Source organism: Melozone crissalis, unplaced genomic scaffold (genome assembly GCF_028551555.1).
Source record: "Melozone crissalis strain CALT ecotype California unplaced genomic scaffold, PUWL_Pcris_2 ptg000073l_1, whole genome shotgun sequence".
Lineage (NCBI taxonomy): Eukaryota > Metazoa > Chordata > Aves > Passeriformes > Passerellidae > Melozone > Melozone crissalis.
The window spans coordinates 4047539-4059569 of record NW_026535850.1 but is presented as its reverse complement, the minus strand read 5'-3'; positions in this window follow the sequence as shown (position 1 = coordinate 4059569).

The window sequence follows — 12031 nt, the reverse complement described above, 5'->3', positions numbered from 1 at the left end:
AGGGCAGATCCCTAATTCAGGCTCCATCTTTGTTCACAAGCAGTTCCTAGCAGAAAATTCATTGCATTTCCCCAGAACAGGTAATTTCAAGTGCATTTTTCTCATGAGCTCTTCTGCCTTCCACAAAAGCAGCGTGCCAGGGATTGCTTTGGAGACCAGCATCAGGAAACGTAGCAACACCTAACAGCCAAGATCATCCAAGCCCACTTACCAGCTCACCCCCACATCTCCTGGACTCACTTGAATGCCCAGGAGAGTCTGAAGAGCCAACTGTTTTCTAAGAAATGGTTGTGCAATCAAAAGGTAAATGACAGGGACAACCAGCCCCACACAGGTGCCCCAGACAGGAGAAAGAGCAGGAGGGATCCATCCCTTACTGACAGAGGTGCAGTTCCAGTGATGCTCACTCCCTGTTTGGGTTGCTTTTGTGGCTTTTACATTAACAATGCATCTCCACACCACAATTGTTCTCCCTCCCTGCAGCCACATGGAAAAAAATTCACTGGTCTCTCACCTTTTTCTTGCCTCTCTCTGCCTGAAATAATTTTTCCCTCATACAACCAGCAGAACAGGGTTCGTTTTCATGCTGGAAAGAAGTCCACAAACTCTTTGACTGATTTCATTATGGAAAACATCACTACATCACCCATTCTCAGGTGCCCCAGGGCAGCAAGGGAGGGAAATTTGATAACAGAGGGGGGAACACCAGCCATGGGTAACAGCATCATATTCTGCCTCTCTCAAGGATGCTTTTCTTCCCAGTCCAGAAAATTCCCTGCCCTTTTTAGGGCTGTAGAATGCTGCTGTCTGCCCCATGAAATGAGGAGCAAATCAAGCAGGAATGCTGCACAACACCTCTGTTCCTATGATATTATTCTGCTGAACCCATAAATTTGCAGAAGAATGGGCACTGCCAACTCCTGATTGCAGAGGAGGGAGTTCGTCACATCCTCCCTGTAAATTAGGATTTATCAGAGATGGAGAATTGATTGCCAAGTAACCTGCAGAGACACAAAACTGCTCTGCAGTTTTCTAGGACTCACTGAACAGTACAAAAAGGTTATTGATGCAGCTGGGGAGTGTTTCTGTACAGGATGTGCACCTCCTGACATCCCAGGAAGGGAAAAATTTACCTAACATTTGCAAGAAAGCAATTCTTCTTATTAGAAAAAAAAATAGGAAAAAATAAATAGAAAATCAACTTCATGGCAAGGAGCCTCAGCAAGGGTTTGCAGAATTTGTTGAAAACACGTCATTTACAAGGAAATAATTTTCATCTGCCTTCAAGTGGAGTTGTGAAGCAGGTGGAGATGGAGATGTCTCAGACACTGAGTGTGCTCCTTACTGACAAAATGACACTGATATTACCAAGTATTAGAAGTGAAAAACTTCAGTGATAACTCAGCCCTCCAACACAAAACACCCTCTCCCACACAGTCAGCACTTGTCTGAAATCATTCCCCTTGGCAGGAGGCCCTGCATGGCCTGGGGAGCGCTGCACTTCAGAAATTATTCCCTGTGGAAAACACAGAAGTATCTTTATTTCTTTGCTTTTTCTGCTTCTCCTCCATAAGCATCCAAAACTTCTTTTTGGTGTGGTCACCTATAATTTGCATTAATATGATTTCTGATGGGGGCTTTATTTACCCAGCACACAGACTCAAAGGTCTCACAGCTTAAATCCCCAGGGAATTAAATTTGGGCCTGAAATCAGATTTTAAAGAAAGGAGAGCCAGGTGTTCCTGACTGTCACTGCTGTTTTGGCTGTTTCTGGGACCCACACTTAATCCAGTCCCTAACATCCCCACTATGGCCATGACCATGGGGTCCCGATAAGCAGAGAGCACCAGCCATAAACCCCATCTTGCAGTAATCCCTTCCCTTTTCCTTTTATCTTTTGCATTTTAATTATTTTTATGCATTTTATAGCACACCATTTCCTACTCAATTCACCTGAGTTATCCAAATTACATTTTTCTCCATCACACTGACATAACCAACATGGCTCACGCTCTTAGCACTGAATTTTCATGACCACATACATGGCCACAAGAATTATGATGTTCTATTTAAGTAGGTCAGGCTGGCATTAATTGTAAAACAGAGCTGTAATAAATTATTGCAGCCCAAAGCCAGAATCAGGTTTCACTAAGCTCAAACCTGCTTTTGCTTCTTTTCCTTCTGCTTTTCCCTCTTTTCCTTACAATAGTTGATGGTATTGTAAACTTTGTACTCCGCAATGTCTGTTGCCCAAAAGAGTGTGGAGAAAGGAGTTGGCTCTGTGTAATTGCACTGGAAAACGTTGTTCCAGGAAACAGATTTCATCTGTTTTGTTGGTTTGGGGTTTTTTACATTGAGCATTGTACAAAATATTAGACCATTTCTCCAAAACATGATCTTAAGGTGAAGATGAGTCATTTCACTGTCATAGCACACACAAAAGGGAAGGGAAACCAGAGTGAACAAAGCAGCAAATTCATTCAGCAGCAATTTGCACTCCATAACCCTCTGGTGATGAGGCTTTTAGGCCAGAGGAGCTCTGCTACTTAAGCAGACAAGGCAACACATTAAGCTGTTGCTTAGAGATATTGGAATATATTGCACAGAGCCTGCTCCCCGGTGAGATCCCTGAAGGGCTCCTGGCTGTTTTTCCAAGGATGCATTATAGCCCTGTTGCAGTGCTGATGTTTGTAAAGAGTCACAGCTTTTCCAAGCAGGTCAAGCAATGACAGAAGGGTGACTTTTCACAAGTGAAAGTTCAGATGGCATTAAAAAAGTCAAAATAACAACTCCTCTCACTTGGACGTGGCAGATACCAAAGGCTCTTAGCAGCTGTGTTACAACCAGCTTAATGGCAACTAAATAATGTATATTCCTGCCAGGAATGCTGATGGATCACAGCACTGCAGGACACCCTCATCTGCCAGCAGCACTGGAAGGACAGGGGTCCAGGGAAGAGCTGATTCCTACCTGCTGACTCATGCTAACTTTGGGTAAAAAATATCTTTTTATTTTGGTTTTGTTTTCTCATCCTTTCAAACTAGGATTCCTCCTTATGTTTTAATCTTCAGCTGTGCTGAGGAATGCCCTTGCACACCCTCTGTGCACATCTGATAAAGGCAACCAGCAGGAAACAGAGCCCTGTTAATAAATCCATGGCCAAGAGAACTCCAAAAGGAAGCAATCAGCTGTACCCCAGAGTACTGCAGCACCAGATCCCATCACATCCAAGGCTTTTTCCTCACAGGTCCCACAGACAAATTACACAAAAGTTGTCTCTCACATGGGCTAATGGAAGAACTCTGAGATAGGGAAGCACAAAAGCTCCAAGTCCAGAGGACTAACTGACCCATAGATTGATGCAGCAGATTAGCTTCTCCTGCTTCCAGAGTTCAGGAGGATGAGGCAGCAGCACCTCTGGCACAGTCAGAGCCATGGGACAGTTTTTGCCCTCTCCTCATGGCAGCACTGACACAAGGGAAGCCCCAGCCACTGCCCTGAGCCCCTCACACCCCACAAAGGTGATGAGCAGCACTGGAAAAGGGACAGTCCACTTCCAGAAATCTCCCTCTTCCAAAGGGCTCTGCTTTCAGCACACTGAGCTGGCTCAGGGCAGCAAACCAACCAAAGTACGCCCTCACTTCCAGCCCTGGAGAAAAGTAGGAATAAATGCTGGAGAGTAAAAGCATCCTGGAATGGAAGCAGATTTTAATTTCTCTCTGGAGCAAGGCTGCTCGAACCCGGACCAGGGGGGAGTGGGAGAGGAAACGAGGGTGTTGAAAGCAGCATTCCCTCTGCACTCAGATTCTCACAGTTAGGTATTAACTGCAGCAAGACTGGCACCGTGTCCTTGCTCCCACTGTCACCAGTACTCTACCAGAGCTCCCTTAATTAACACACCTGCCAGCACAGCTCCTGCTGGCAGCCAGGCAGCCTCTTGCAATGCCACTTCCCCTCCACGACTGGTGGGGCTGGGGAAGGTGTGGTAAAAGAGCCAGGGTCTCCAAGAAGTGCTGGGAATGAGGGTAACCCATTGCAGGAGCCTCCCAACCTCTTTCCTGGCTGGCAGGGAGCAAATAGCTCCAGCCAGCCACCCACCAGCTCCCAGGGCTGCAGCTTTTATTCCCCATCACAGCTGGTCTGAGGAAATTGCTGCACGGTTTGTGTGGATTGCTCCCCTGCAGAGCCAGACGGGGCAGTTATTGATATGTGCTTTCCCTGACAAAAACAGGCTGTTTATGGACTCCCATTTTCCTTAAATCGCTTCCTGAACCCCTTTGCCTTCACTGCAGCTTTCAGGCGGGCAGGATGTGTCACCAGCCCCTGGATCTGTGACAATTATCACCATTCAAAAGCACTTTCTTTGCCACAATTCACCAGTTTACCGATGGCGACATTTGCCCTGCAGCTCTTGCCTGGTTCCCTGAGCTGTCCTACAAGGTGAGCACCATCACCTGCCTAAGCCAGCCTGGCTCAATAAGGCTGGGAAGGTTTTGGGGGGAAGCAGAAGGACATCCCAGCTTTGTGGGTGAGTGTTATCCTACAAATAGCCTGACCAGGCACACTTACCTTACCAGAAGCAATTTCAGCCCATTTGATGTAATCAGTTCTGGACATTTTTCAGGACAGCAGGTCCTGTTGTGGTAGGACAAGGGGGAATGGCTTTAAACAGATGGAGGGTGGATTTAAATTAGATATAAGAAAGAAATTTCTTTACAATGAGGATGGTGAGGCACTACCACAGGTTACCCAGAGAGGTGGTAAATGCCCCATCCCTGGGAGCATTCAAGGTCAGGTGGGATGGTTGAGTTCTGAGCAATCTGATCTGGTTGATGATGTCCTTGCTCATTGCAGGGGGGTTGCACTAGATGACCTTTAAAGGTCCCTTCCAACCCAAACTACTCCCTGATTCTATTATTAACCTGCAATGCTTTTAAAAGCCTGAACACTTCATACAAATAAATCACCTTAATAACCAGTGACTGCAAGACAGCCAGCCGAGAACATTTTGTTTTGGTAAACAGATTATTGATTGTATATCTGTGTCCTTGAGATGAACTTGACTCCTTGACAGCAGCAGGAGCCCAACAAAACAGGTTGTCCATAATTCCAAAATGATGGATGGCCTTTGTCTGGAGCCAGCAGCGCATCAGCTTTAGGAAGGCAATAAAGCAGCACTGATTTAGCATTGGCAGGGATTTCCCCTCCCTAAAATGCTGCCTTTTCTTTGTTTGCACAGCTGACCCAAGCAGCACAGTGTGAACATGGGCTTCAAGAGGCAAAGTCCATCTCCATGGCACAGATTTGCCAGGAATAAACTCTTTGTCCCTGCTGCACTGTGCTGATGATGGAGCTGTTGGCACAAAAATAGGTCCAGGCAGCTCGTACCCTTTGTAGCAGCATTTCCAAACCAGTGATTTCCAGGGCTTTATGCCACTGTAATATTTATAATCAAGGAATGCCCAGCCAGAGAAGACAAGAAGAGTAAAACATTCTCTCCAAGCACTCCTCATCACACCAATATAAATAGATCTGTTTCCCCTGTGCACAGCCCCTGGCCCTGGTCGAGCCCAGAGATGCACAGAAGAAATATTTTCTCTGTTGATAGAACAGTTCCTACTGCAAAGCAATCCCCTACATGAATTTAGATCTGTTGGCAATTGTCCTCCCCAAAGCAAACAAGTTTTATTGGAGAACCAGGCAAGTAGTTCTGAAAGGAAGTGCCAGTAATTTGTTTGGGGCATATAAGCAAAAGCCCCTGTACCCACACCAGGCAATGAGCTTTAATTAGTCTCCATCTCATCTCTGACAGGTTATTTTAATCAAGCACATCCTAACCAAGGCACGGAGAGCATGTTCACTATGGATAATGAGGAGTAAGGCACAAGGAAAGGGTAAAAGCACAAGGAACCATCATCAGCACCACAGCTCCTGAAACACACAGCACCCAGGCACACAACCCCTGGCCATGGCAGCTAATTCCAAGATAATATAGACTGGGAAAAAAAGAACAGCTTTTAAACTATCCCAGAGACCAGAGATATACTTTATGCTGAAAAACAGAAAGCCTCAAAGGATTGTGGATGAAAAATACTTTAAAACCCTTTTGTCCCAGGGAATAGTTACAGATCAGCAAATGTAACATCACATTCTCCTGAATTTTTCTGCCTTCTGTATGCTATTCTCTGAAAAAAGACAACAGCAATTCCTGGAAACTGCATTCCCCCTGCAGACCTACCAAAGCCTTGCTTCATTTACAACTCCTTATAAACCACACCAGCTTTCCCAAAACAGGCAAGAAGAAAGCTCCAGGGGTGTTTCATCTGAAGAACTATCATCCATATCATTCCTATGCAATATAATTGGACAATATAATTCCTGTTTCATTTTCCTTAAGCCCAATGTCTGCTTAGATTTTGGTCAAGGAAATATCTTGAAGAGTTGTACATTAAAAAAAAAAAAAAATCCCATCTGCTGAAGTCGGTTATAGCCATGTCTTTAAGAAGTGCAATGAAATGTTTTACTCCCACCCAGCTACTGGTGCACAATAATCTTGCCAGAAGAATATAAAACATCCAAAAAGAGGAGCAAAGTCAGACACACTTCTTGGCTACTGGCTCAGATCTATGAGCTGGCCCTCCTGGTTTAATGCACTCAGCCAGGCATGGCAGTGATGGATTCCTGTTTTCCCTTGCTTTGTCTCGAAACAAAGGTCAGGCAATACTTAAAAGACTAAAAGAGAATCAAAAGACTCTGGATTTCCTTTTTCTTTTTTTTTTCTTTAGGAACATGCTGGTAAAGTGATCTTACATTGTTGCTCTATAACCTGGGGTGCATTTCCAAGAAGCTTCACGGGACTCCTGCACCTCCGGATGCACATCTGAAGGATTTCACTGGATTTCCAAAGCCGGATCAGAGACCCAGCTGGAGGAACTCAGCCCAACTCCCCCAGAGCAGCCGAAAACAGCACAGATCTGGCAAGGTACATCTGTTTATTTGTTTATTTTGCGTGTTGTAATGTAGCTCACCCTCCTCCTGCTCCCTTTGTTAAAACCAGCCACTGTTCCCTATTGAAGCAGTTTAACCCCCTGCTTCCCATCCTTTCATCCCTCACTCAGCCAGTCCTGAGTGCTGCCTGTGTCCCTCCACATCTCCCTCATTCCTGAAGGAAACATCCACCGTATTTACTCTTTCAATAACCCTGCAGAGAGAAAACCCTTTTTTCCCCCCTTCCCCGATCCGAGCAAGTGCTAATTGGTCAGACACACAACACGCACACACAGAAGCATCGTGTTGATCTGATTGCAAATCCCCATACGTCAGCAGCCCAGAGACCCTCCTCCAGCTCGGATCAGAGGGAAGAGGCTCACCAGTGAGAGCAGCAGGTGCTGGAGGAGGCAGAGGAGCCGCTTCCCAGGTAAGGGACACTTCACTCCCCATCCCCAGCGCCGGCAGTCCAGCTCACTTTACTGCTGTGCGACAACAAAAGGCAGAAGTGAGGCACTTCTCTCTGCAGAGCCTGGGACCGGTTGCCAAACCTTTGATCTTCATGGTGGAGGGGGATAGGGGTCGGTTTTTTGTTCATTCCCTGTGGAGGAATTCTTGGAAGTATGGGTCAGGCAATAGTGATGGATGTGGTGACTGCTACAGGTGAGATGATTCCTGCTGTGTCTCTTTCAGGGTACTTTTCTCTCTCTTCCCCGATTAATCCTGAACTTCTGAGATGTACAGGTTTGTCTATCTGTGCCAAATTTGGGGGGCTGCCAGTTGTTCGTACTGGGGATGGTTTTCAGAGTGAGTAAGTTCATAACTCACCCTTGCTTAAAGGTGTACTTTGATTGCAGGGAAATCCCCTTTAAATGTTAATTTCAGAAATACTCCCTGAACTATTTTTCCCCCTCCTTCTTTTGCTAGGGGACCCTGGGAGTGGGGAGTAGCAGTGTCAGAAACTTCTTCATTGTTTGTGAAATCGCTGTCCATGAAGAGCCTGAACTCCACACAAAGGCAGGCGCTAATTACCACTGGAACACTTCTGCTCCAGCACAGAAAGCAAGAGCTGTGCCAGAGAAACTGCAGCCATCCCTCCAGTCCTCCAAGGGCTGTGAACAGCCAGCCAGGCAAGAAATTCCCCCTTCTGCCTCCTTGTTCCTGCCAGCCCCAAAAGAACTGTCACTTTAGACAGCTGAATGAGAGCCGCTCAACTCCCCCAGCAAAGAAAAGCCAAAGCTCACCGGAATGCTCTCAGAAAGAAGAGTTCCTTGACTTCTTTAGAAAGACATTATTCTCTTGTTCTCTTGGTTCATGGAGCCTTATGTCTTCCAAACATTTTCTTCTCCCATCGCCACTTCAAAATCTAACTTCTCCAATGGGGGGGAGAGGTAAGTTAGGTGGTCCAAGAAGCCTCACAACTCACCTTTGAAAATAAGCTGCATCTAAATGAGGTAACAGCTGCTTCTCACAGGAGGGGGAAAATATCCCAACCAAGCAAAAAACCTCTCACTTCTGGGCTAGTGAGGCTTTTAGCGGTATCTGGAGGTGGTCTGTGGTCAATAGGCATGGGAAACATCTTTTGGGATGATCTGAACAGCTCATGCAGCAACGCAGGCAACAGCTGCTAGCTGGAAAACAGCATGAGGTTCAACTTCACCCTCCAAGAGCAGGCAGCTGATTTCTACATTGTCCTGCCCGTGATCTACTCTGTGATCTGTGCGGTGGGGCTCACAGGCAACACTGCTGTCATCTATGTGATCCTCAAGGCCCCCAAGATGAAGACTGTGACCAACATGTTCATCCTGAACCTCGCTATCGCTGATGACTTGTTCACCCTTGTCTTGCCCATCAATATTGCAGAGCACCTCCTCCGCTACTGGCCCTTTGGAAAAATCCTCTGCAAGGTCATCTTGTCCATAGATCACTACAATATCTTCTCCAGCATTTATTTCCTGACAGTGATGAGCATAGACAGGTACCTGGTGGTGCTGGCTACGGTCAGGTCCAAGAGGATGCCCCACCGCACGTACCGAGCAGCCAGGATTGTCAGCCTGTGCATCTGGATCCTGGTCAGCATCATAGTCCTCCCTTTCATCATCTTTGCCAATGTCTACACTGACGACCTGGAGATCAAGAGTTGTGGTCTCAATTTCCCCAAGCCTGAGAGGTTTTGGTTCAAAGCCAGCAGGATCTACACCCTCATCCTTGGCTTTGCCATTCCAGTATCCACCATCTGCATCCTCTGCACCATGATGCTCTACAAGCTGAGGAACATGCACCTGAACTCCAATGCCAGAGCCCTGGACAAAGCCAAGAAGAAAGTCACCATCATGGTCTTCATAGTCCTGGCTGTGTTCCTCTTCTGTTGGACCCCTTTCCACCTGGCTACCATCGTGGCTTTGACCACTGACTTACCCCAGACCTCCATGGTCATTGGGATACCCTACTTCATCACCAGCCTAAGCTATGCCAATTCATGCTTGAATCCTTTCTTGTACGCTTTCCTGGATGACAGTTTTCGGAAAAGTTTCCGGAAGCTGCTGGAATGCAGAACTTCTTGAACAGGGGGCTGGGGCTGGCAGGTCCCTGCCCTTCCAGGGTTTTTCAGGAGAAACTTTGCAGACTGGAGGAGTGGCCAATGAATGCACAACGTCCTTTCTTTGGTTTATATGTAATGTGTGGTCTGTTTGTAACCCTCATCAGCAACAGGGTTTGTCCTGCCCACTTGCAACTCTTGTATTTCCCCTCTTTGCTCCCACCAACTTGCATTTCTAGACCCTGATTTTAATTTCACCCCCTGAATTACTAAGGACAGAACATTTCCTTTTCAGGGGTGTGCTTCTGCCACAGAGTGGTCCTTTATTGCCATCTGCTGTACAGCACGGACAGGCTGGAGACCAATTTCCAGAGGAGTGCAAAGCTCAGTTCTTTATCACTGAGTTATTAGGGAGGATTGTTTAATGGAGCAGAGCTAATGAGCACTTTCAATGAAACATCTGTAAAAGAGAGGATGAGTATTTAGAAGAGAAAAGAAACTATTTTCAATGTTCGTGTATGTTCCTGTGTGTTTTGGCTTTCTTTTGATTTTGAAGGATTGTCCATCTTCCACCCCACCACAAATTTCCTCTTTTCTGACTTGTTAAATTTAGACCAAAAGGAAGATTTGAGTCTCAAAAATGGTGCCAAACAGCACACCATACAAATACTATAACAACTGCGAGAACTTGTGTTAGAAATAATTTTGAACTAGTTGTTCCTGTAAAGTGTCAAATACATATTTATTTAAGAGTGAGTAATGAAATAAACCTCATGGGGGAATAAAGAGACTGGTCCTTCTTTCACAAGAGAAAATTTATGCTACTTGTGCCATATCTTTGCTATATATATTGCATTTTGCCTATTATAAAATAAACACAGCAGGTTTGTAACAAAATTAAGGTGGTTTGTAAGCCATAAGTATGACTGTAGTGAGCACTGCAGATATAAAGTTTCTTCTTTCACAGATAAATAGTCAAAATACTTGAACAAAAGTATTGGAACAAAAGAACTTGACTGGAAGAGTCTGGAGATCAGAAACTCCATATAGAAAGCTTGGAAAACTCATTCTCACACCCTTTAGCCCTGCTAGTAGTGAAGTTTGTATCTTACTGCTGTTAGGAAGGCTGTCATAGCTAAAATATTTCTTTTAAGCTTTCCTCCAACCCCAGGCACCAAGCTTGGCTCTTACCTGTCCAAATTCCCCCAGGAAAAGGCAGTACAGGGAACATAAAAGGAAAGGAGGCTGCAGTTCTCAGATTAAATGGGCTCCCAGAGCCATGGGTGGGTGTGGGTGGAGACCCCAGGTGAGACTGCTTGGGGAAATTCAGTGCCCTGAGCACCCCAACACCCAAACTGACAACCCTCGATACCTCGGGATTCCAATTTAATTGATGGAAAACTAAAAACAGATGTGTGTACACAAGATCACTCTGTTGCCTTCTCCATATTAAAGGTGCTAGCTGTGGTAGAACAATGAAGGAGAACACATTCTTCCAGGCAAACCTTCTCCAGGAATTTTGCTTTGGCGTGGTTGCCACCTGCTGGCAATGGGTTTCCCGGGTGGAAAAACCTCTCTGTGTGAGAAAACTGACTCAAATTATGTCACCTCTCACACAAGCTGCCCAATCAGCTGAAACATCGCTGTTCACTGGCACTGGGGCTCTAGGAAAGGCAATATATTTTATTAAGTAGAAAAACTACTGTATTTTTTTGCATGGAAAGGAGCTTTTCAGTGTGAGTTAACCACTTCAGACATGACAATGATATAGCTGGAGTTTTTTCCATTAAATGGAAAAAATGATATGATAGTCACAGTCACAGCATGGCTCAAGCAGGGTTAAATTTCCCAGCACTGTGTCCACTCGGGTTTGAATGTCTCTGAGGATGGAGATGCTACAGTGGACAACCTGTTCCTGTACTTCACCACCTGAACAGTGAATTTCCTTCCTGTGATTTAATGGAACTTTCCATGTTTCAGTTCGTGTCTCCTGTCACTGGATATCACTGAGGAGAGTCTGGTTCCCTCCTCTCTGAACCCTCCACGGGCATTTCCAGACGTTTCTTGCATCCCCTGCCCCTTCCCTTTCTGAGCACGGGCAGCCTCATCTCAGCATCTCCCTATGGCAGCATCCTGCTGCATCCGCGATTTTCTCCATGCCAAACACCCGACAGGAGCCTTGGCCGCTCGTGCGGGTGCCAGGCTCCCGGGGGAGAAGGATTTGGGCTGTCCAGGTGCCCTCCCGAGCCCAGGGGAGGCTGCAGCTCCCGCGGAGCCCCGGTGCGGTTCAGCCCGGCGGCACTAAGCGGCACTCGCTGCTTTCAGCTCAGCATCGCTGCATCCCCCCCATCGCAGCATCTTCAGCCTCACATACAGCCTGGCACTCTGCTCCTGCGGGGAAACAGCACATTCGGGCTTCCTGCGCCTGGGCAGACCCTCGGAGCACAGCATCAGAAGCCAGGCTGCTTCGGCTCCTTCTGGGAGAGCAGAAAACACCTCCAGGGA